The sequence below is a fragment of the Oryx dammah genome, unplaced genomic scaffold, assembly GCF_014754425.2.
Source record: "Oryx dammah isolate SB20612 unplaced genomic scaffold, SCBI_Odam_1.1 HiC_scaffold_3, whole genome shotgun sequence".
NCBI classification, from domain to species: Eukaryota; Metazoa; Chordata; class Mammalia; order Artiodactyla; family Bovidae; genus Oryx; species Oryx dammah.
Genome location: NW_024070187.1, coordinates 17,850,348 through 17,877,365, shown reverse-complemented (window position 1 = coordinate 17,877,365; position 27,018 = coordinate 17,850,348). Strand labels below are relative to the sequence as shown.

The 27,018-nt window shown below is 38.4% G+C and overlaps 1 protein-coding gene and 1 long non-coding RNA gene across 2 annotated transcripts in view; both read right to left on the bottom strand.

The window, feature by feature from the left end:
• DKK2 (dickkopf WNT signaling pathway inhibitor 2) overlaps window positions 1-27,018 on the bottom strand; it is a 126,332-nt gene that overhangs the window by 43,970 nt on the left and 55,344 nt on the right. The gene's annotated exons all lie outside the window — the stretch shown is intronic.
• LOC120861749 lies at window positions 1,511-5,828 on the bottom strand. The gene is made up of 2 exons (XR_005720598.1): window positions 3,480-5,828; window positions 1,511-2,454 (listed from the first exon to the last, which is right to left on the bottom strand). It is a non-coding gene; the product is annotated as an uncharacterized LOC120861749 (long non-coding RNA).

Sequence of the window (27,018 nt, the reverse complement as noted above, 5' to 3'; positions counted from 1 at the left end):
GGTTGATTGGCTTACTGTACTCAATGCAAGGAAATTACCTCTTTCCTTGTCATATAAATCTCTTCAGTTATCTGGGAAGTCTAAGTGATTCTTTCTGCCTATTCTTTCAAAGGTTTCTTAAGAGGATACAGAGTTTTAAGTGGGAGCTAGACCCATAATTTGTAAAATTTCTATAAGTTACTTTATTCCTAGAATATAATGGTCAGGTTTTAATGGGAATTTCAGTTTTGTTTTTAACTGCTGAATATACTTAGAATAAACACAAAACATGAGCAAGTCCATGACAACAGTAAGTATATTGTCAAAAGTGAAGCATTTTGAAAAAATTATCATTGACAGAGTTCTCTTTTACTCATTCATTCATTCAATAAATATTTTTTGACCTTTGTGAAGCCAATTTGCTCTTTTTATTACAGATATTCAATTAAGCTCATATACAATGAAGCTCAAGTAATTTTTAAAATGTGATTTCTAAGTTTGCTCAAGATGTCCTCAATTTATGAAACAATTTCTCACTGGCATGAAAACTGAAGTAAGGGGGTACAAACTTAGACCAAAAAAGGATGAAACTAATTGTGCTTGGAAAGAACTTGGATGTTTAGATGAAAGTGAAAGTTGCTCAGTGGTGCCCAACTCTTTGCGACCCCATGGAATTCTCCAGGCCAGGATACTGGAATGGGTAGCCATTCCTTCCTCCAGGGGATCTTCCCAACCCAGGGATCAAACTCAGGTCTCCCACATTTCAGATGGATTCTTTACCAAGTGAGCCAACAGGGAAGCCCAAGAAAACTGGAGTGGGTAGCCTGTCCCTTCTCTGGGGATAGAACCAGGGTTCTCCTGCATTGCAGGTGGATTCGTTAACAGCTGGATCACTGGGGAAGGTATCCATCATAAATTTATTTTGTTAACAGTGACTTATGTCTCAGTAAATAAATGGTTGATTAGGCTTAAGACACACCACTTGAAGTTTCAGGATGTTTCATATTAACATTTGTATTGTTGTAAAATGTGCAAACTTTCCTTCACACTAGTTATACTTTATAGCTAGCACTAGTTAATTTCTATTGATTAACAACTAACTAATTCTTTTTCCATTGAGTCAGCAATAGTGATTAAACTATAAAGGAACATTAAAATGGTTGGGGTATTTTTTCCCCTATATTTTTCTTCCCTCCTTTTATTAATTCTGTTGTCATATGCCTGCTCTCCTGAGGAAAATAGTTTAATAATATAGTGTATGTGCTAAGTCACTTCAGTCATGTCTGGCTCTTTATGACCCCATGGAATGCAGTAGCCCACCAGGCTCCTCTGTCCATGGGATTCTCCAAACAGGAACACTGAAGTGGTTTGCCATGCCCTCCTCCAGGGGACCTTCCTGTCCCAGGGATAGAAACTGCATCTCTGACGTTTCTTGCATTGGCAGGTGGGTTCTTTATGACTAGTGCCACCTCGGAAGCCCTTAATAATATGGTCACTGATGTTTATTATTCAGTATAATTATGCATATTTGGGCAATCCAAGCATGAGATTTTTTTCTCTTTCTACCCAAAGTTTTTTTTTTTCTTTTGACAACTTTATACATAAAGAGGTTAGTGATAGATAGTTAGTGAAGTTGCTCAGTCGTGTCCGAGTCTTTGCGACCCCACAAACTGTAGCTCACCAGGCTCCTCCATCCTTGGGATTCTCCAGGCAGGAATACTGGAGTGGGTTGCCATTTCCTTCTCCAGAGGATCTTCCCGACCCAGGGATTGAACCTGGGTCTCCCGCCTTGCAGGCAGACACTCTAACCTCTGAGCCACCAGGGAAGCCCCAATAAAGAGGTTAGTTCTATTTGTTAGAAGCTTAACTAATATTTTGATGAAATAAAAGTTTTACGTTAAATACTATGTTTGGCTTGACACCACATATGAATTCTCATGCCACTCTCATCTCCCCTTTCTCTAGAAAGTTAAGAGTTGGCTCAATTTTTGTGTGTTCTAAAATAGTAACCCTAAATTCATTAAATCTTTCAGGAAAAAAAAGATAGTGTTTTCACCCTGTTGAAAAGTTGGTACATATTGTGGGCTTTCTCTTTTGCAAAATTTAGAGTTGAAAAATATTTAATATTTTATTACAGTAGCCAGGTTTTAATACCATGTTAATTTTCCTAAATTTTTAATCTTATTAAGACTTCTGAGACCTTGACATTTTCACAACAAAGTGGTTCTAGAATTTCAACAGAGTCAAAAAAAAATACAACAATAAATTTAAAAATGTTTTAACCTTATAGAGAAATTTCAAACTCAATGTTTTAACCACGAACAGCTTATAATTTAAAAAAAAAGGAAGAAGAAGAAAAATAAGATCTGGTAATGGCTAACAATCACAGACTTTCTTTGTGTGAATTTTCCCTTTCTTGTGCTTCTGACATTTAGTTTCAACAGTATATAAATTAGATAGACAACAGTAAAACCTCTGAAAGAGATGGGAATACCAGATCACCTAACCTGCCTCTTGAGAAATCTGTATGCAGGTCAGGAAGCAACAGTTAGAACTGGACATGGAACAACAGACTGGTTCCAAATAGGAAAAGGAGTATGTCAAGGCTGTATATTGTGACCCTGCTTATTTAACTTACATGCAGAGTACATCATGAAAACATTGGACTGAAAGAAACACAAGCTGGAATCAAGATTGCCGGGAGAAATATCAATAACCTCAGATATGCAGATGACACCACCCTTATGGCAGAAAGTGAAGAGGAGCCAAAAGCCTCTTGATGAAAGTGAAAGAGGAGAGTGAAAAAGTTGGCTTAAAGCTCAACATTCAGAAAACAAAGATCATGGCATCTGGTCCCATCACTTCATGGGAAATAGATGAGGAAACAGTAGAAACAGTGTCAGACTTTATCTTTTTGGGCTCCAAAATCACTGCAGATGGTGACTGCAGCCATGAAATTAAAAGATGTTTACTCCTTGGAAGAAAAGTTATTACCAGCCTAGATAGTATATTCAAAAGCAGAGACATTACTTTGCCGACTAAGGTCCGTCTAGTCAAGGCTATGGTTTTTCCTGTGGTCATGTATGGATGTGAGGGTTGGACTGTGAAGAAAGCTGAGCGCAGAAGAATTGATGCGTTTGAACTGTGGTGTTGGAGAAGACTCATCAGAGTCCCTTGGACTGCAAGGAGATCCAACCAGTCCATTCTAAAGGCGATCAACCCTGGGATTTCTTTGGAAGGAATGATGCCAAAGCTGAAGCTCCAGTACTTTGGCTACCTCATGCGAAGAGTTGACTCATTGGAAAAGACTCTGATGCTGGGAGGGATTGGGGGCAGGAGGAGAAGGGGACAACCAAGGATGAGATGGCTGCATGGCATCACAGACTCGATGGACGTGAGTCTGAGTGAACTCTGGGAGATGGTGATGGACAGGGAGGCCTGGCGTGCTGCGATTCATGGGGTCGCAAAGAGTCGGACATGACTGAGCGACTGAACTGAACTGAACTATGCAAATTTACAGATATTTAAAATATGTTTCATAACCTTTTCTACTAGAAAAAATGTCTCATATATTTCTGGCCTTCCATCATTTACCACAAAACTCAAGCAAATACAAAGAAACCAGTTATATAGCACAATAGTTAAAAGACCATGATGGACCTGGCTCTATCACTTACAAAACTGTTTGGCTTTAGACAAGTTACATCACCTCTTTGTATACCTGTAAAATCCTACCTCATAGAGTTTTTCCAAGAATGACGTAATGTGAACATATTTAAAGCACTTAGAACAATATCTGGCCATTAATAATTGTTTTAAGTGTTTAGCTACCGCTATTACTGTTCTTATCATCAGTACAAACTTATGAAATTAAATCCATGGATAATATCCAAGTTTCAGTTGATTAAACCATCTTTATTTTCCTTATTAAACAGTGGACTGATTCTTAACCAGAGGTCTGTGAACTTGGTTGCAAAAGCATGACATCTGTATTTTCACCAACCTCCAGCTCCATGTCTTTCAGTTGTAAATACACACAATGGATCACAGTGGTATGAGCAGTATCTGTGACTTTGTCAACAATAGAAATCACAGATATCTTCATATCACATTACAGTCATTTCTGGAACTCAAAATACTGTTCCTACCCATCATTATTTTTAAATCATGGTATTTATTAAATCTATAGCTATATCTTGTTATTTAACATATAAATACATATATTGTCATATTACAAACTTGATTAATCATATTTAAATATAAACAGCATTCCTTTTAGTTTTATTATTTTATTTAAATGTTATTCTGAGAAGGTCCCTAAGTTTCGCCAGCCTGCCAAAGGGGACTTGTGTACTTGACCTACTGATTAAAGTACATGGATGGAGAGAGGGGAGCTTTATTTACTCTCATTCTCAGATGACTATACCAATATTCAGCAAAATGACTAAGGGGTGAGAAACTAAAAGAAGGAATGATTATTTTTGGTGGGATGCTGTAAACAGTTTACAAGATTTAATATACATAACCCACTTGACTTGTTTTTAATTGTTTATGTAATTATTTCAGTATTCTTCCAAAATATCTTAATACCACTGAGAAGTTCTTGGTTATATTTGAAGTCTAGTGAAAAATCCAGGGATACATATAGTAATTTAAGATCTAAAAATAATTCAGAAAAATGTAAAGGCTTTTACATACTTAATTTCAAATGAACTTGGTTCAGATGTTTGTAGTAAGTCATGGATAATTAATTTATATTCTAAGATGATTGAAATTATGATATAATGACCAAGTAATTTAAACAATAATTCACCAAAAAACAGTAGCTAATAATGCTGTCTCTAGTAAAAACTGGCTTTTGTGATGTAATATCAGACTCATGAAATTCATTCATTTTTTTTTATATGCCTTTTACACTATGGAATTTATTTCAGTATATACATTATAGGACAAAATGTATGTAGCATTACTCTCAACTACAGTCACAAAAGCTGCAATTGAATACCAACTGATCAATTTCCTGGGGGTTTTCTCCTTAGTAGCCAACTCTCCATCTCTTCTAAATTTTCAGTCATTTTCATTTTCCCAAGAAAGTACTTTTTTTTTTTTTTAAACCTCATCTGTTAGGAAGTAAACTAAATGTCTTGATCATTGTTGTCAAATAGTCATGTTTGAAAGAGCATGCTGTAAGCCCCTGGGTTCCTTCTTTCTTTAAACAATATGCATCTTAATGAAGAGCCTGGAAGTCTTAATTCTCTGGAGGCTATCTCAGAACTACCAAGCTCTTCAGCTGCAGGAATCTGGTTAATAATATTGATAGATTACGAGTAGAAGAAAGGTCACAATAAGGCACTGTCTTCAAAAAATTATCTTCATTATTATAGTCCATTTGTATAGTAAAGCAGTGCACTTTTTTTTTTTTATTTAAAGGAGGAACTGCTTTATATAAAGCTACAAAACAACTTATAGGACAAGAATTGGGGACAATGAATTTTCCTGGTGGATTCACTTACTCACTCATGGATTCATTCAAATAACAAATATTGAGCACTTATCACTGATCAGGGCCTGTGGGAGGCTCTGGCTTCACAATGGTGGAAGTAAACAAATACAGAGTTTGGTCTTACGGAGCTTGCTGCTTGGTAGAGTAGAGAGTAATAAATAAATATAAGCTCAGATAGGTAAATGAGACACAGCACGTAGAAGCACACAGCCAAAGAACCTCATCCAGACGAAGGGTCAGAGAAAGTTTTTCTGAGGAAGTGATATTTGAGCTGAGAGTTGAAGGGTACCTGCTGCTGCTGCTGCTAAGTCGCTTCAGTCGTGTTCGACTCTGTGCGACCCCATAGACGGCAGCCCACCAGGCTCCCCCGTCCCTAGGATTCTCTAGGCAAGAACACTGGAGTGGGTTGCCATTTCCTTCTCCAATGCATGAAAGTTAAGAGTGAAGGGTACCTAGGAGTTAACTAATCGAAGGGAGAGCCATGCTGAGGAAAAGTTCCAGAAAATGGAAATGGTTTGTGAAAAATCCCTGTGGCAGGAGGCTGTGTGGTGAAAAAGAAGGTGGAAGTGTCCAGAGGTATAAGAACAAGGTGACAGTGAAGAGAGATGAGGCTTGCTCAGCTATGACCCAGACATTGGTCTTTATTGTAAAAGAAATAAGAAGTCACACAAGGATTTTAAGGAGAAGGATGCATTGACCTTGAGATACAGATCTTTCTTCTCTGCTGGGGGTTTTGTTAATTACAGTAAATTAAGTGCTTAGCACTTAATAGAGTTGATAAATACATGTAAAAAGAGAGGAAGAAAGGGATGGATGGAGGGAAAAAAAGGAAGAAAGGAAACCTCAGATAGTGAAACAGTAGAACTGCAAGGTTTAGAGATATCTAAGTCGAATGGAAGGCTTCCCTGGTGGCTCAGAAGGTAAAGAATCTGCCTGCAATGATCCCTGGGTTGGGAAGATCCCTGGAGAAGGAAATAGCTACTCTCTTCAGTATTCTTGTCTGGAATTCTATGGACAGAGGAGCATGGTGGGCTACCGTCTACGGGGTTACAAAGAGTCGGACACAATTGAGTGACTAACACAAACACACACACAAGTCAAATAGAGCCCCCATCCACTATGGGGCTCCTCAACTTTTTCCAGAGTTTATCTCATTTTCGTTGTTATTGTCATTTTTATATAGATGGGATAAATAAAGCCAGGAGAGCTCAGCAACTTGCTTAAGGTGAGTCAGCCATACCAGCTCTCTCTCTGGCATGTTAGAGTGAGTGTGTGCATACACACACACATATAAATCTTTTTTTTTTTCCCTCTCTCCACTGAGGGGGTCTTGGTAGTGACTAAGATTCAGAGAGTCTAAATAATGGGGCCATGCTTCATATTCTTCAAATTATTGCAAATATTACATTTACTTTTAATTAAAGTTGTTGTGAATCACAGTGTGCCCAACAGATAGCAGAAACACGTAATGCATAAAATGGTCTGCGTATGAGTCACTGAGTCTCCCTTCTCCATATGGCTTTCTGGGCAGTTTGGCTTTAAATGTGTTGGCAAGATTCCTGAACCCTTGTCACACATGGGATTTACAGAAAACTGAAGAGCTGGCTCTGGGTGTAGTTCTTCAGGTTAAGAGAAAAGGAGTTAAAAATATTATTGACTCCCCCACTGAAGAGAAGATAAAAAGACACTCCCTCAAGATATGTGGTCATATTCTTCCTTCCTTTCCCACGTTGCCAATTTGGATTTCACAGAAGCATGACTGGTCAACTTAGAGACACTCCCAGAGCAAAACAAAAGTACTCAAGAAGAAATGTTAGCATTTGACCTCAAACAAATCCCAGTTCTTTTCTAGAATTAAGTTGAGTGCTAGGTTCCTGGAGGATAAGGCTGGTATATGCTCTTTTTTTCCTTTCTTTTTATTTTTTAATTTAAGAGTTAAGCGCTGCAAAGAGACAGTTTCATGATCTTTGCTGAGAACTCAAAGCTGGCTTCCCTTTGCTCAGACTTTGAAGCTCCAGTTTGAGACCCCTCTTCCCTCCTGTCTCACACAGCCTGGAGCCATCCCTGGTGCCGCCCCTTCTCCTTCGCCAGGACTATTTCCCTAAGGACCAGCACTACTGGGACCTACTCTCTCAGTAACACTAAGACCCCTTCTTCCCTTGTCTTCTGTTTCCACATGTCCCAGCCCTCCTCCCCTCAGAAATCCAGCACCAAGCTGACTCCATAACCACACACCAAAAAAGCTTTACCCTGAAAATCAATTACGTAACTTGGACCAGCAGTAAGTGTTTAAACGCGGAACAGAGGATGGGGTGAGGAGGGAAAAAGGATAATTAAAAAAAAGAAAAAGGAGGAATATGTTTTCATTCCTGATGGACTTTCAACCTGTTTATTTCTGCTTGCACCACCCACCCAGGGATAGAAACCTTAAATGATTTTTATATACTATAGCACTTGCTTTAGGTGTGAGAAATACTCTACCACTTTCTGAACTAATGGGAAATAGAACAACTTGGAATTTACTGGTAGCAGCAAAGGAAAGGAGCTGTCAAAAAAAGGGACTCAAGGAGTCCTCATGAGCACAGACATATCCCCAGATGTCTAGTCAGACACCTCCTTCACTCTCCTGAGTCTAAGCTTCCTCTCAAATCTACTATGTAAGACCCCCCGCCCCTGCCCCCACAGGGGGATGAGAGCTGGAGAACTTCCTGTTTCTATTGAGGAACTGGATCTGGGCTAAAGGAGGAAGATGTATACCACACAGTTTCAGAGAGATTAAGCTAGACAGGACCATATGAAAACCCAGCCATTGTCATGATTTTCCTTAAAACATGTGTTTTTGAGTTTGAGTCAGTGCACTTGAACCAGGTGGCTTGGGTTTGAATCCCAGTTCTACCACTTTTGAGATGCATGACTTTCAACAATTTATTTAACCTCAATTTCACATTTATGAAACAGGGATAATGTTTCTATCTGCTTCACAGAGAACACTTTCTGGCACTATATGAGCCTGTTAAATTAAGGATATAAATAAACAAACATTTTGGAAGCGTTCTGAACACATGAGTAACTGCAGGCATGCAACTGTTGTCCATCTAAGAAAAGAGTAATGGCTATCTTTGTTAGGACTGTGGCCACACTGGCAGTGCCGATCATTGGGAAGGTCTTTAAACCACACAGTGCAGTTCCAACTGTGGCTACCTTTTGCCTAAAGAAGGAGAAATTGGTGGCCAAAGTTTACATTTGACAATGTCTATCAGGAAATCTTGCTGTAAAATGCGATTGACCACTTCTTTGAGAAGGGTCAGAAAGGTAGAGGTTCCACAATGTTAACACAACTATTTGGAAACAGAAAAAAGGAATCAAATAAGTTTGTTGCTATGTTTCAAACTTTTAAAATACCCAATTAGGTTTTGTTTTGTTTTGCTTTGCTTTACAGAAGTAAACATTTGTTTGGGTGGCCATCTTAGAATCTATTCTAGCACTGACTTTTGTCATAGTGTGCAAACATTTTCTTGCTTTGTATTTTCTCCGGGTAAACATACAGGGAATGTGATTTTCCATATGTACTCTGTCATTTGCATTGCTTTGGGGGATTTGATTAGTCTGAGATATACAAGAACCCTGAGTCAGAATAAACCCAGCGACTAACTTTCTAAGTGGTATTGAGTTGTTCCCTCTGGACATGCAATTTCTTTGTATTACAGATTTACCTCTCCTTAAAAAAGCAAAAACAAAACCATGATATGCTCCTCCTGGTACCTTTTATGTTATTAAAGCAAAAGTGGTTGCAAATTCATTTTAACATGTTTCAAAAATAATTCTTCAATAACATGTTTCAAAAATAATTCTTCAATAATATATCTATACTCTGCTTAGTGCAAGAAGAAGAAAGAAACAGAAGATTAATGGCACACTCATGAGACAAAGCAGAGGAAACTCTTGCCCTCAAGATCATCAAAACCTAAGACATGTACACAACTACCTATAATGTAGGCCAGACCACATAAATGCTAAGCAGTGCTTTAAAGTCCTCTGAAAAATAATGCCCTAACTAAACATAATCACCCTAAACTCAGAGTATGAATGATGCTGTTATTACTTATTTCTACTGTCTTCCATCTATTTTATGGTGTTCTTTGATCCATTCTTTGCATTCTTCTTGTCTGAAAGTAATATTCTTGATATGTTTAACAAGGAGACCCCCTCCTTTGTTCCTAGATGCCTTGGCTGCTGACCAACAAAAGCCATTGAAAGACTTAATCCTCTAAGCTTGGCACCACATCAGTCTGGAAGTCGTTTACATACAGAGTCCTTTGGAGTAAATACTCATTAGAGGTTCCATTGGCTTATTTGGTCACCCACAGTTTGCAGTGGGTGGCCCAGTTGGTATCCTCATTATTATATTTTCCACCCCTGAAAATTATCCAGATGTAGCAACCTGACGCTGTTCCCTTCGGTACTCTAAATCTGTTGTAAGGAGCATCCATTATTTGTGATGCTAGTTAATAGATCCAAAGAAGTAAGGGTCTCAGACTGGTAATGCTATAATAAATTTTTAGCTAAAATACCTTTTTCAGTGCAACTCCTGAAATACAATCTGAGTATTTCCAAGAGTAATTTGCTAGTAATTTCTCATACCTGAGGATGTAGAAAACTGTGTCATCTCCTTTCCTCCCTCTCTCTTTCTCTGCCCACACCCCTCCACACTATGTTTATGTAAAGGAACAGACCAAATCACAAGGTTTGGATTTTATCAAGGTTCTTCACAAATTACACAGCATACTTTTTCTTGTACTACCTAGGTACCTAGAGCTTCTTGATTAGTACTTAGATCAGTGAAACAGAGTCTTTGTGCTGTCATCTTTCTGGGTTTAGCAATGAAAGTTCTCAAGGGAAAGAAATCAGCTAATGTTTCCTGACTACGTATTAAGTGCAGAACAGAATAACATTAAAACAAAAGGCAGTTAAACTTGCTTTCCTCTTGCTGAGCTTGCATTGTAATGTACTTAATCGTTCAGTCGTGTCCAGCTCTTTGTGACCGCGTGGACTATAGTCCACCAGGCTTCTCTGTCTGTGGAATTCTCCAGGCAAGAATCCTGGAGTGGCTTGCAATGTCCTCCTCCACGGTATCTTCCCAACCCAGGGATCAAACCCAGGTCTCCCAGGCAATGCAGGAGACCTAGGTTCGATCCCTGGGTTGGGAAGATTCCTGAAGAAGGAAGTGGCTACCCACTCCAGTATTCTTGCCTGGAAAATCCCATGGACAGAGGAGCTTGGTGGGCTATATGGGGTCGCAAAGAGCCTGGACCTGACTGAGCGACTTTCACTCACTTTGATCTCATTTAATACTCAAAATAATCATACAAGGTGCATATTGTTCTGTCTGTTGTACAAAAAAAAACATAAAGCTTGGGCCAACAAAAGCTAAATAAAGAGCCAGGATTTGAAGGCAAGTTCATCTGGCTCGAAAACTCACGTTTTTCCCATTCCTTGAGTTCTGATTAGCTTATACTTAATAGCATTTTTCCAAAGACAAGAGGCATGTAGGAAGCATCCTGTCATCTTGTGCAAAGTCATACAGTATCCTGGATTTTAACTGCCACTAAGATTTAATAACTGTGTGAAAAAGCAACCAGCGAGGTATCCCCCTGTGTACCATAAATAGGCCCCTCCATGGTAAATTACACACTCGTGACTTATCCTAGAAGGAGCTCCACATCACTGTTAGACACTGTTGCTGACCCAAACCATGAGGCCTTGCACGTGTTCAGGATCTGCTCTGCTAAGTGTGTAGCACACTCGGCAGAAACCATGCTGTTCCCGTCCTTACTACTGACTTACTCAGACTGCCTTACTCGTGCACAGATGCAGTTTCTGTCTTTCCTCATCCATCACAGTGCCTATGTGTTTGTTTGTTTGTTGAACCTGGATGTTTAACCCCATAAGACTTTTCCAAATGGTCAAAAAGATTCATAAGGGGATAATACATAAAACTCGTCACTTTACTACCACAAGTCTTAAATTTTTCATCCACAAAGCTGACCGTAAAATTTCATTTTGGTGGATATGTTACAATTTCTGCTACATCAATCTTTATTACAGACAGCTTCTCCCATATAGGATGCTGTAAGAGTTCTAGAATAAAGTTTTAATTTTAACAACACAATTTCTGATTTTGTTTCCCTATGAATGTGACTTGAAACTTAGCACATTCTGAGACACTAGCAATATTAATTTCAATATAGACCATATGGTTGTATATTTATAATAGCTATACATCTATATATTTACATATATAGATATATACTTCTAGATATCTGTTTGTATATATACATATGTTAATATGTATATATCTAATCATATATTATTAAAAATTATGTTTAAATATTTAGGCTCAAACCTTTTAAACTTTTTTGCATGCTATAGTGTGACTATAAATCTGCTTACATAAAGTGAAGCCAGTGGAAGATATATAATTTGACTTTTATTCAGCATCACACTAGATATATCATCACAGAAGTGTAACAAGTAATAATCCTTTGGGTGTTCTTTTTTTTGACACAAGTAATAGGACTTTTCTCTTCTGAGGGATTCACTGTGATTAAACAGAATAATTACATGCTAAATTCTTTGTAAACAAGTTCACAGAACATTCATTTATCAGACATATTAAACAGATTCTATGTGTATAGGCAAATAAATGTACTGTGGAATCATTGCTACTTTTAATAATGCTGCTGATTGTAGGTAGACTCTGTGTGCTGGGTACAGGCACATGGAGAATGCAAAGGTATATGAGGAGTAGTCTAAGCCATCATGAAGTTTCTTACCTAATAATATTAAATTGGCACTATATACCATTTTTTAAATCCATATATATGATCTCATTTTATCATTACAGCAACAACAGGAAGTTCAGTTCAGTCGCTCAGTTGTGTCCGACTCTTTGCGACCCCATGAACCGCAGCACGCCAGGCCTCCCTGTCCATCACCAACTCCCGGAATCCACCCAAACCCATGTCCATCGAGTCTGCCTGTTATTGTTGACTGCAAAGCCCAGCTTTATGATGTTACTTAGTGGTGCTTTTCCATGATTATTCCCAAGGGAAGAGACTTTTCCTCTTCACTGGACTATTTTAGTGTTTTTATTTTTATGTTTATTTATCATTCTCTTTATATGACACTAATTGAAAATACTTGTGCTTATGTATATTCTTACCTCCTCAGCTAAATTATAAATTCTTGGAAATCAAAACTTATACAGTTTTTTTCTTTCAGATTAACTGCAGCAACTAGGACATTACTGGTAAATGCCATAAATATTGGGAAATCAGTAAAACATTGTCAATGAATCAAAACATATCACTCTAATGACACATTTTGTAATTCTAACATTATAATCAACACAACTACTATCAGAATGAGTGTAGTTCATTCTGTTTTCACTTTATTTGCTTATCTTCTTCCAGAATAAAATTTTATTCTTCACCAGAATAAAATCTCTATGAAAGAAAAAATGTCTCCTTTGTGTAACATATTACTCCTAGTTATTTATCATTTGTAGAAGGAAGGAGACAGGGAGGAAGGGAAGAAGTAATGTATAAGATCTGTTTGCATAAATCACCACGTTTGCTACAGAGACACCTGTGCCTCATTCCCAAGTCCCCGCTGCTCCCAGTACACCAGGATAAAAATAAACCCAGATGAACTGAGGCTGCTGACACTGAGCACACTGTACAAGAAAGAGGGGACTGAAAGGTCTTACCTGTCTCCATCTCTCTTTTGCTCATTAATTAAATGAGGGCTATGAAAGTGCAAAAATGGACCAGCATAATACTGATTTATGTGTTTTATAAATATTTAGAAAATATAAAGGTGCGCCTTCCAAATACACACTTATCATCAAACTTCATAGCATGAAGGTGCCAATCTCTGTTTATAGCCACAGTGAAGACAGTGTAGATTATATAAAGCAGTGGCCAAAAGGAGAAAGAGGGAAGGAAGAAAGGATAAAGCATTATCTTAGGGTAATTTTTAAAATTCAATGAAGAAAGGATTGTCTTTTCAGCAAATGGTGTAAAAGAAATTGGTCATCCCTAAGGGATAATCTGTTCTTGCCTGGAGAACCCCAGGGACGGGGGAACCTGGTGGGCTACCGTCTTATGGGGACACACAGAGTCGGACACGACTGAAGCAACTTAGCAGCAGCAGCAGCAAGGGAAATAATAATCATCTTGACCTAAATTCTACATCTTATACCAAAATTTACTCAAACTAAATCATGCATTTAAATGTAAATGTAAAATTATAAATCTTTTAGGGAAAAAAAGTAGGAAGAAACTTTGGGATCTAGGACTAAGCAAAGAGTTCTTAGATCTGACACAAAAAATCATAATCCACAAAAAGAAAAAATGATAAATCAGACTTCGTCAAAAGTTAAAAATTTTGTTGTATGAAAGATGATATTAGACCAATTGAGAGACAGATAAGAGTAGTTGAAATTGTTTGCAACCTATACCTCTGCCAAAAGTCTAGTATGTAGACAATGTAAAGAACTCTCCAAAGTCAATAGTGAAAAAGCAAACCACACAGTTAGAAAGTAGGCAAAAGACATGATGAGATACTTCAACTAGGAAGATATAAAATTGGCAAAACGCATCTGAGAAGACATTCAACATCACTGGTTATCAGTTCAGTTCAGTCGCTCAGTCGTGTCCGACTCTTTGCGACCCCATGAATCGCAGCACGCCAGGCCTCCCTGTCCATCACCAACTCCCGGAGTTCACTCAGACTCACGCCCATCGAGCCTGTGATGCCATCCAGCCATCTTATCCTCAGTCGTCCCCTTCTCCTCCTGCCCCCAATCCCTCCCAGCATCAGAGTCTTTTCTGGTGAGTCAACTCTTCGCATGAGGTGGCCAAAGTACTGGAGTTTCAGCTTTACAGAGAAATGCAAATTAAAACTACAGTGAGATAGATACCAGTACACATCTATCAGAATGGTTAACTTTTTTAATTAGTGAAAACACCACATTTTGGTGAGTATGCAGAGATACTGGACCACTCATGCATTGGTGATGGGAATTTAAAATGTACTGTACTCTGGCATTTTCTTGAAAAACACAGATGTAACTATCATACAAACTAGCAATTGCACTTCTGGACTTTTATCCCAGAGAAATTAAGACTTCTATTCATATGAAAACCTACACACAAATGCTTATATATTCTTTTTTTTTAATTGTGGGAAAATATACATAAAATTTAGAGTTTTGACGTGTACAATTCATTGGCATTAAGTACATTCACAATATCATGCAATCATCAATAGTATTCATTATCCCAAACAGAAACTTCATCCTCATTAAATGATAACTCCCCATTTCTTTCTCTTCTTCAGCCCCTGCTAACCTCTATTCCACTTTCTATCTTCGTGAATTTGCCTATTCTTGGAAATTCATATTAGTAAGTGAAATTGTACAGTGTGTTCTTTTGTGTCTGACTTATTTCACTTAGCATAATCTTTGCAAGGTTCCTCTGTGTTGTAGCATATACAGAACTTCATTCTTTTCTAAGGCTGAACAATATTCCATGCTAATATACAGACATGCATACATATATATACACATTTTGTTTATCCATTTATCTGTTGATGTACATTTGTGTTGTTTTTACCTTTTGGTTACTGTGAATAATGCTGCTATGAATATTCGTATACAAGCTTCTGTAGCAGCTTTATTCTGAATAAACAAAAACTGGAAACGAACCCAGTTGTCTTTCAACTGGTGAATAATAGTTAAACAAACTGGTATATCTATACCATGGAATACTGCTCAGCAATAAAAAAGATGAATTATTGATACGCATAACAGCTTGAATGAAGTTCCAGAAAAGTATGCTAAGTGAGAAAAGCCAATCTCAAAAGATTATATACTGAAAGATTCCTTTATGGAACATGCCTGAAATGGTAGAATTTAGGCAAGAGAGAAGCGAGCCTGACTATAAAGGGAACACAGTAGATCCCCATGGGATGTAAATGTTCTGTACCTTGACCTGTGTCAATGGAAATATCCTGGTTGTGATCTTATGCCATGGTTTTATGATGCCACTGAAGGAAGCTGGGTAAAGGACACAGTAGATCTCTCATTTATTATTACTGCTTGTGAATCTAACTGTCACAGAATATTTGACTGAAGAAAGGAGAGAAGAAGGGGAGGAAGGTGGGAGGGAATGAAGGAAAGGAATTTCACTCAGATAGTCAAATATACGATACAAAATCAACCTGGATCTTTGATCACGACTCAATTTAGATCCCAGCTGATGCTGGATAGCAGAGCAGAAAGAAACTGTGCTCACCTTCTGTCATGAGTGCAGCTAACCTACAACCATCTGCAGAATAACCACTGATGAAAAAGACTGGAACCTCCTAGAAAAGATCTTCTACCATTAAAGTCGTAAAGAAGCACAGCCCAAGACAGGCAGGCAAACCTGTAATATCCAATCCCATACCCTCAGGTAAGCAACCCACAAACTGGAGAATAAATATATTACAGAGGTTCTCCAACGAGTAAGAATTCTGAGCTGCATGTCAGCCCCCCACCCCCACCCCAGCCCAGGGGTCTGGCACCAGGAAGATGCCAGCCCGCAGGGCCTAATAGCAGGAGCCCCACAGGACTGGGGAAAATAGAGACTTCAGTCTTAATGGGTGCACACAAAATCTCATGCACACAAGCACCCAGGGCAAAACAAGTAATTTGACAGGAACCTGGGCCAGTCATACCTGCTGGTCTCGGTCTCCTGGAGAGGGATGTGTCTGTACTGGGAGTGGGTGGGGACTGCAGCTCACCCATAGGATGTAGACACCAGTGGGAGACATACTTGGGACATCCAAATGCAAAAAAACCCCTGGCAGCTACATATTGGCTCACTAGTACCCAGACCTGGCCCTAGCTGATAGCCTGTAGGCTTCAGTGCTGCAGGGGACACCACACCAAACAACGAACTGGCTAACCAACAGACTGGCTGCCTAAAGACTAAAGAGCCCACAGCTGCTCCCAGACATGCCACTAGACATGGTCCAGCCCACCAGAGGGCCAAGACCCAGCTCCATACATCAGTGGGCAGGCACCAGCCCCTCCACTAGGAAGCTGCACAAGCCTCAGGACCAGCTTCACCCACTAGGGGACAGACACAGAAGCAAGAAAATGGTGATCCTCCAACCCAGGCCAGACTGTCCCCTGTGACCAGCTGGGCCCTGGCCTTGCCCACTAACAGGCCAGCACAACCTTCAGGACATTCCAGACCTCATAGCCAGCTGTGTCAGGAACGCCTCACCCCAACGATCGGAAGAAAGTTCTGGGACTCATGGATCCTATAACCAGACTCCAGGAATCAACTCTGCCTGCCAGTAGACTGGCACCAACCCCAGGTTCTGTCTTCACCTGCCAGTGAGTGGGCAACAGCCCCCAAGTCTTTGGGGACCCTGACTCTGCCCACTGGTGAGATGGCACTAGCCCCAGGGCCCCTAGGGTTCTTCAACCAGCCACCTCGTGACCAGACCCCACTAAACAGCAGCCAGCAGCATCCACACAAGACAGGACCTGGCAGCCAACCAGACTAGGAGCCAACCAAGCCTAACAGACTGCCCACAAAGCCAGCCTGCCACTAAAGGAAGGCCCACACAGCCTGTTCAGGGAAACCCCTAGAGCCCATAGCCTGGGTGACCACAGCAGGGTGCATTTCTGGGACCCATAGGACACCTCCAACAGAGCGCCGCTTCTCCAAGGTTGAGAAATGTAACTAACCTACCACATACATAAAAATGCCAACAGCAACTTAGACAAAATGAGGTGGCAGAGGAATATGGTCAGATGAAGGAACAAAATAAAACCCCAGAAGAGGAACTAAGTGAAGTGTAGATAGGCAGTCTACTTGAGAACGAGTTCAGAGTGATCATCATAAAGATGACCGGAGAATTTGGGAAGAGAATTGAGGTACAGAGCCAGAAGTTAGAATTTTTTAAACAAAGAATTAGAAAATATAAAGAACAACCAGAGATGACAAATACCATAACTGAAATGAAAAAAATACACTAAAAGGAATCAGTGGTTCCCAGCTAGTCAAGTTTCTTCCACATTGCCCACTAATGGTAGCTCAGACACTGTGTGAATACTAAGATATTTCCAGAATAGAAAGAGTGATTAAATATCCAGAGTGTATACTACACAAAGTACAACTATAAAGTGGCACAATTTAAAATTTCCTTCAACTCATGCTTATTTAGAGAATCCCTCAAAAAGTTTTGACAGGTTCATCCATCTCATCAGAACTGATTCAAATGTATTCTTTTTAATGGCTGAGTAATACTCCATTGTGTATATGTACCACAGCTTTCTTATCCGTTCATCTGCTGATGGACACCTAGGTTGTTTCCATGTCCTGGCTATTATAAACAGTGCTGTGATGAACATTGGGGTACAAGTGTCTCTTTCAATTCTGGTTTCCTCAGTGTGTATGCCCAGCAGTGGGATTGCTGGGTCATAAGGCAGTTCTATTTGCAATTTTTTAAGGAATCTCCACACTGTTCTCCATAGTGGCTGTACTAGTTTGCATTCCCACCAACAGTGTAGGAGGGTTCCCTTCTCTCCACACCCTCTCCAGCATTTATTGCTTGCAGATTTTTGGATCGCAGACATTCTGACTGGTGTGAAGTGGTACCTCATTGTGGTTTTGATTTGCATTTCTCTAATAATGAGTGATGTCGAGCATCTTTTCATGTGTTTGTTAGCCATCCGTATGTCTTCTTTGGAGAAATGTCTATTTAGTTCTTTGGCCCATTTTTTGATTGGGTCGTTTATTTTTCTGGAATTGAGCTGCAGGAGTTGCTTATATATTTTTGAGATTAGTTGTTTGTCAGTTGCTTCATTTGCTATTATTTTCTCCCATTCGGAAGGCTGTCTTTTCACATTTGAATCAGTTCTGATGAGATGGATGAAACTGGAGCCGATTATACAGAGTGAAGTAAGCCAGAAAGAAAAACACCAATACAGTATACTAACACATATATATGGAATTTAGAAAGATGGCAATGATGACCCTGTATGCAGGACAGCAAAAAAGACACAGATGTGTATAGCGGACTTTTGGACTCAGAGGGAGAGGGAGAGGGTGAGATGATTTGGGAGAATGGCATTGAAACATGTATAATATCATGTAAGAATCGAATTGCCAGTCTATGTCCGATGCAGGATACGGCACGCTTGGGGCTGGTACACGGGGATGACCCAGAGAGATGTGGGGAGGGGGGTGGGAGGGGGGTTCATGTTTGGGAACGCATGTACACCCGTGGTGGATTCATGTCAATGTATGGCAAAACCAATACAGAACTGTAAAGTAAAATAAAAAATAAATAAATAAATAAATTTTAAAAATAAATAAATAAATAAATATAAATATTCAAAAAAAAAAGTTTTGACAGGCATTATATCTTGACACTATGTAGCTACTACCTTCAGTTCAGTAGGAGTTTCTCTTACTAGAGATGTTTCATGGAAGCAGAGGGCATACTCAGGTTCCTCTTCATATTGAATGAATATTTTGCTTATCACTGAAAATTTCCAATGAGGGATATAACTTTGAGTCCATGTTAATTGTTGCAGGCTTTGCCAGGAGGGTGCTAATCGTTTAGTTTTTTTTTTTTTTTAATTTGTTTTTTATTGAAGGATAATTACTTCATAGAATTTTGTTGTTTTCTGTCAAACTTCAACATGAATCAGCCATAGGTATACATATATCCCCTCCCTTTTGAACCTCCCTCCCACCTCTCTCCCCATCCCACCCCTCTAGGTTGATACAGAGCTCCTGTTTGAGTTTCCTGAGTCATACAGCAAATTCCTGGTTGGTTATTTATTTTACATATGGTAATGTAAGTTTCCATGTTACTCTTCTCATATATCTCACCCTCTCCTCCCCTCTCTCCATGTCCATAAGTCTATTTTCTATGTATGCTTCTCCATTGCTGCCCTGTAAATAAATTCTTCAGTACCATTTTTCTAGATTCTGTATATGTGCATCAGAATACAATATTTATCTTTTTCTGACTCACTTCACTCTGTATAATAGGTTCTAGGTTCATCCACCTCATCAGAACCGACTCAAATGTGTTCCTTTTTATGGCTAAGTAATATTACATTGTGCATATGTACACAATTCTTTATCCATTCATCTGTTGATGGACATCTAGGTTGCTTCCATGTCCTAGCTATTGAAAATAGTACTGCAATGAACAATGGAATACATGTGTCTTTTCAATTTTGGTTTCCTCAGGGTATATGCCTAGAAGTGGGATTGCTGAGTCATACAGCAGTTTTTTTCCTAGTTTTTTAAGGACTCTCCATACCATCTTCCATAGTGGCTGCATCAATTTACATTCCCACCAACAGTGCAAGAATGTTCCCCTTTCTCCACACCCTCTCCAACATTTATTATTTGTAGACTTTTTGATGATGGCCATTCTGACTGGTATGAAGTGATATCTCATTATGGTTTTGATTTGCTTTTCTCTAAGAATGAACGATGTTGAGCATCTTTTCATGTTGGTTAGCCATCTGTATGTCTTCTTTGGAGAAATGTCTGTTTAGGTCTTTTTCCCATTTTTTGATTGGGTGGTTTGTTTTTCTGGTACTGAGTTGTTTGAGCTGCTTGTATATTTTGTAAATTAATCCTTTGTCAGTTGTTTCATTTGCTATTATTTTCTCCCATTCTAAGGGTTGTCTTTTCACCTTGCTTATAGTTTCCTTTGCTGTACAAAAGATTTTAAGTTTAATCAGGTCCCACTTGCTTACTTTTGTTTTTATTTCCATGACTCTAGGAAGTGGGTCATAAAGGATCTTGCTTTATGTCATGGAGTGTTCTGCCTATGTTTTCCTCTAAGAGTTTTATAGTTTCTGGCCTTGCATTTAGGTCTTTAATCCATTTTTAGTTTATCTTTGTGTATGGTATTAGGAAGTGTTCTAATTTCATTCTTTTACATGTAGCTGTCCAGTTTTCCCAGCACCATTTATTGAAGAGGCTGTCTCTTCCCCAATGCATATTATGCCTCCTTTGTCAAAAATAAGGGACCCATAGGTGCCTGGGTTTATTTCTGGGCTTTCTATCTTGTTCCATTGGTCTATATTTCTGTTTTTGTGCCAGTACCATACTGTCTTGATGACTGTAGCTTTGTAATATAATCTGAAGTCAGGAAGGTTGATTCCTCCAGCTCTGTTCTTCCTTCTCAAGACTGCTTTGGCTATTCAGGGTCTTTTGTGTTTCCATACGAACTGTGAGAATTTTTTTTCCAGTTCTCTGAAAAATGCCATTGGTAATTTAATAGGGATCGCATTGAATCTGTAGATTGCATTTGGTAGTATAGACGTTTTCACAATATTGATTCTTCCTATCCAGGAACATGGAATAACTTTCCATCTGTTTATGTCACATTTGATTTCTTTCATCAATGTCTTATAATTTTCTGTGTACAGTTCTTTTGTCTCCTTAGGTAAGTTTATTCCTAGACATTATATTCTTTTTGTTGCAATGGTGAATGAGATTGACTCCTTAATTTCTCTTTCTGATTTTTCATTGGTAGTATATAGAAATGCAAGTGATTTCTGTGTATTGATTTTGTATCTTGCAACTTTGCTAAATTCACTGATTCAGTTCAGTTCAGTTCATTTCAGTCACTCAGTTGTGTCCGACCCCTTGAACCCAATGAATTGCATCACGCCAAGCCTCCCTGTCCATCACCATCTCCCAGAGTTCACTCAGATTCACGTCCATCAAGTCGGTGATGCCATCCAGCCATCTCATCCTCTGTCATCCCCTTCTCCTCCTGCCCCCAATCCCTCCCAGCATCAAAGTCTTTTCCCATGAGTCAACTCTTCGCATCAGGTGGCCAAAGTACTGGAGTTTCAGCTTCAGCATCATTCCTTCCAAAGAAATCCCAGGGCTGATCTCCTTCAGAATGGACTGGCTGGATCTCCTTGCAGTCCAAGGGACTCTCAAGAGTCTTCTCCAACACCACAGTTCAAACGCATCAATTCTTTGGCACTCAGCTTTCTTCACAGTCCAACTCTCGCATCCATATATGACCACTGGAAAAACCATAGCCTTGACTAGACGGACCTTTGTTGGCAAAGTAATGTCTCTGCTTTTCCATATGCTATCTAGTTTGGTCATAACTTTTCTTCCAAGGAGTAAGTGTCTTTTAATTTCATCTGCAGTGATTTTGGAGCCCAAAAAAATAAAGTCTGACACTGTTTCCACTGTTTCCCCATCTATTTCCCATGAAGTGATGGGACCAGATGCCATGATCTTCGTTTTATGAATGTTGAGCTTTAAGCCAACTTTTTCACTCTCCTCTTTCACTTTCATCAAGAGGCTTTTCAGTTCCTCTTCACTTTCTGCCATAAGGATGGTGTCATCTGCATATCTGAGGTGATTGATATTTCTCCTGGCAATCTTGATTCCAGCTTGTGTTTCTTCCAGCCCAGCGTTTCTCATGATGTACTCTGCATAGAAGTTAAATAAGCAGGGTGACAATATACAGCCTTGATGTACTCCTTTTCTTATTTGGAACCAGTCTGTTGTTCCATGTCCAGTTCTAACTGTTGCTTCCTGACCTGCATATAGGTTTCTCAAGACACAGGTCAGGTGGTCTGGTATTCCCATCTCTTTCAGAATTTTCCACAGTTTATTGTGATCCACACAGTCAAAGGCTTTGGCATAGTCAATAAAGCAGAAATAGATGTTTTTCTGGAACTCTCTTGGTTTTTCCATGATCCAGCGGATGTTGGCAATTTGATCTCTGGTTCCTCTGCCTTTTCTAAAACCAGCTTGAACATCTGGATGTTCACGGTTCATGTATTGCTGAAGCCTGGCATGGAGAATTTTGAGCATTACTTTACTAGCGTGTGAGATGAGTGCAATTGTGCAGTAGTTTGAGATTAGCTCTAGTAATTTTCCGATACTATCTTTAGTGTTTTCTGTGTACAGTATCATGTCATCTACAAACAGAGCTTTACTTCTTCTTTTCCAGTCTAGATTCTGTTTATTTCTTTTTCTTCTCTTATTGCTGTAGCTAGGACCTTAGTGGACACCCTTGTCTTGTTCCTGATCTTAGGGGGAATGCTTTCAGTTCTTCACCACTGAGAATAATGTTTGCTGTAGGCTTATCATATATGGCCTTTACTATGTTGAGGTAGGTTCTTCTATGCCCATTTTTGAGTGCTGTATTTTTTCTGCAAATATTGAGATTATCATATTGTTTTTATCTTTCAATTTGTTAATATACTGTATCACATTGATTGATATGTGTATATTGAAGAATCCTTGCATCCCTGGAGTAATCCCAACTTGATCATGGTGTATGAGCTTTCTGATGTGTTGCCAAATTCTGTTTGCTAAAATTTTGTTGAGGATTTTTGCATCTATGTTCATCAGTGATATTGGCCTGTAGTTTTCTTTTAGTTTGTTGTTTTGTCTGGTTTTGGTATCAGGGTGATGGTGGCCTTGTAGAATGAGTTTGGAAGTGTTCCTTCCTCTGCAATTTTTTGAAAGAGTTTTAGAAGCATAGGCATTAGCTCTTCTCTAAATGGTTGATAGAATTAGCCTGTGAAGCTATCTGGTCCTGGGCTTTTGATTTTTGGGAGATTTTTGATCACAGCCTCAATTTCAGTGCCTGTAATTGGGTGGTTCAAAATTTCTAGTTCTTCCTGGTTTAGTCTTGGAAGATTGAACTTTTCTAAGAACCTGTCCATTTCTTCCACGTTATTCACTTTATTACCATATAGTTGTTCATAATAGTGTCTTATAATCCTTTGTATTTCTGCATTGTCTGTTCTAACTTCTGCTTTTTCATTTCTAATTTTGTTGATTTGATTCTTCTCTCTTTTTTCCTTGATGAGTCTGGCTAAAGGTTTGTCAATTTTATTTATCTTCTCAAAGAACCAGCTTTTAATTTTATTAATCTTTACTATTGTTTCTTTCAATTTTTTCATTTATTTCTGCTCAGATCTTTATGATTTTTTTCCTTATATGTTTTTTTGTTCTTTTTCCAGTTGTTTTAGGTGTAAAGTTAGGTTGTCTATTCAATGTTTTTCTTGTTTCTCGAGGTGGGATTGTATTGCTATAAACTTCCCTCTTAGAACTGCTTATGCTGCATCCCATAGGTTTCATCCCGTGAAAACATGTCGAGTTTTCATTGTCATTTGTTTCTAGAAATTTTTTGATTTCCCTTTTGATTTCTTCAGTAGCCTATTGGTTATTTAGAAATGTGTTGTTTAATCTTCACATGTTTGTGTTTCTTAGTTTTTTTTTTTCCTGTAATTCATATTTAGTCTCATAACTGTGGTCGAAGAAGATGCTTGTTATGATTTCAATATTCTTAAATTTATTGAGGTTTGATTTCTGACCCAAGGTGTGGTCTATCCTGGAGAATGTTCTGTGTGCACTTAAGAAGAAGTTGTATTCTTCTGCATTTGGATGGAATGTCCTGAAGATATCAAAGAGATCCATCTTATGTAATGTATGATTTAAGACTTGTGTTTCCTTATTAATTTTCTGTTTTGACGATCTGTCCATTGATGTGAGTGGGGTGTTAAAGTCTCTTACTATTATTGTGTTACTGTCAATTTCTCCTTTTATGTCTGTTAGTGTTTGTCTTATGTATTGAGGTGCTTCCATGTTGGGTGTGTAGATATTTACAATTGTTATGTCTTCCTCTTGGATTGGTCCCTTGATCATTATGTAGTGTCCTTCCTTATATCTTGTAATCTTCTTCATTTTAAGGTCTATTTTGTCTGATGTGAGGATTGATTGCTACACCAGCTCTTTTGCTTCCCATTTGCATGGAATATATTTTTCCAATCTCTCACTTTCAGTCTATGTGTCTTGAGGTCTGAAGTGGGTATCTTGTAGACATATATATATATGGGTCTTATTTTTGTGTCCATTCAGCCACTCTGTGTCTTTTGGTTGGAGCATTTAATCCACTTACACTTAAAGTAATTATTGATATATATGTTCCTATTGCCATTTTCTTAATTGTTTGGGGTTGATTTTGTAGATCTTTTTTCTTCTCTTCTATTTCTTGACTATATGAGTCCCTTTAACATTTGTTGTAAAGCTGGTTTCATGGTACTGAATTCTCTTAACTTTTGCTTTTTGTCTGAAAAGCTTTTTATTTATCCATCAATTTTGAATGAGATCCTTGCCAGGTAGAGTAATCTTGGTTGTATATTTTTCCCTTTCAGTACTTTAAATATCCTGCCATTCCCTTCTTGCCTGCAGAGTTTCTGCTGAAAGATCAGCTGTTAAGTGTATGGGGTTTCCCTTGTATACTACTTGTTGCTTCTCCCTTGCTGCTTTTAATATTCTTTATTTGTGTTTAGTCTTTGTTAATTTGATTAGAAGGTGTCTTGGCTTGTTTCTCATGGGTTTATCCTGTATGGGACTCTTTTGTGCTTCTTGGACTTGATTGATTCTTTCCTTTTCCATGTTGGGGAAATTTTCAACTCTAATCTCTTCAAAAATTTTCTCATACCCTTTCTTTTTCTCTTCTTCTTCTGGGATCCCTATAATTCAAATGTGGGTGTGTTTGATATTATCCCAGAGATCTCTGACACTATCCTCAGTTCATTATTTTTATTTTATTCTGCTCTTCAGAAGTTATTTCCACCATTTTATCTTCCAGCTCACTGATTCGTTCTTCTGCTTCAGAAATTCTGCTATTGGTTCCTTCTAGAGTATTTTAATTTCATTAATTGTGTTGTTTGTCTCTGTATGTTTATTCTTTAATTCTTCTAGGTCTTTGTTAATTGATTCTTGCATTTTCTCCATTTCATTTTTGAGGTTTTTGATCATCTTTACTATCATTATTCTGAATTATTTTTCAGGTAGTTTGACTATTTCCTCTTCATTTATTTGGACTTCTATGTTTCTAGTTTGTTCCTTCATTTGTGTAGTATTTCCCTGCCTTTCCATTTTTTTTTTTTTTTCTTAACTTATTGTGTTTGAGGTCTCCTTTTCCCAGGCTTCCAGGTTGAATTCTTTCTTCCTTGTGGTTTCTGCCCTCCTAAGGTTTTTCCAGTGGTTTGTGTAAGCTTCTTATAAGGTGAGATTTGTGCTATTTTTGTTTGTTTGTTTGTTTGTTTGTTTTTCCTCTGTTGGACAAGGCTGAGTGAGGAGGTAATCCTGTCTGCTGATGATTCCCTTTGTATTTTTGTTTAGTTTGTTGTTTAGATGAAGTGTCCTGTACAGGGTACTATTGGTGGTTCAGTGATGCTGGGTCTTGTATTCCAGCGCTTGCCTGTGTGTGAGTTCTCACTATTTGATACCCCCTAGGGTTAGTTACTCAAGGGTCTTGGAGTCAGTGCTCCCACTCCAAAGGTTCAGGGCTTGATATCTGGTCAGGAACAAATATTCCACAAGAGGTTTGTTATAGCATTAAGTGAGATTAAAACAAATATCCAAAATGAGAAACCAAAGATGAACCCCAGACAAATGGCAGTTACCAAATCAGGCAAATAATTAAAATAATGGAATATACACATATACATATACACCCAGGAGCACAGTCAAAACATTCCAACAAAAATAAAAGTACAATAGATTGACCCAGTGAACCAAGGAAATCAAAAATTAAGAACAAAACTAACTGAAGCATAAACTGGGGGCGGGGGGGGGAGATAATGAAAGCAAGGTGCCGAGTGGGGAATAAAGCAATGAAAACAAATGTAACAAAAAAAAATGTAACAAATATGTTGAGAGGAAAGGAAAGAAAGAAAAAAAGAGAATAGATATGCAAAGTTAAATAGAAGTAGATGAAAGTGAAAGTGAAACTGAAGTCACTTAGTCCTGTCTGACTCTTTGAGACCCCATGGTTTGTAGCCTAATAGGCTCCTCTGTCCATAGGATTTTCCAGGCAAGGGTACTGGAGTGGGTTGTCATTTCTGTCTCCAGGGGGTCTTCCCAATCCAGGTATTGAACCTGGGTCTCCTGCATTGCAGGCAGATGCTTTATCATTTGAGCCATCAGGGAAGAGGTAGATGAAGAAGATTTATATGCATTAAAGATAAACTGCAAGGGGAAAAGAGCAGTAGGAAAGGCAAACAAAGGAATAAATGTAGAAAAAATAAAATAGGTTTAAAAAATTGAAAGTTAAAATTATAAAAAGAGGAAAGAAAAATAAGTGGAAGAAGAAAGATAAAAAGAAAACTCCACAGAACTACAAAAGCCCAGTGTAGATGCAGAGGTTTATAAGACCAATAAAACATGTGACTGAATATACACATATACAAATACACCCATAAGCAAAATCAAAACAGCCCAACAAAAATAAAGTACAATAGATTGACCTTGTGAAAAAAGGAAACCAAAAATTATATCTACCAGAACAAAACTAACTAAAGCACAAACTGGAAAAGAAAACTAAAGCAAGGTGCCATTGGGGAATAAAGCAATGATAATAAAACTAACAAATATGTCAAGAGGAAA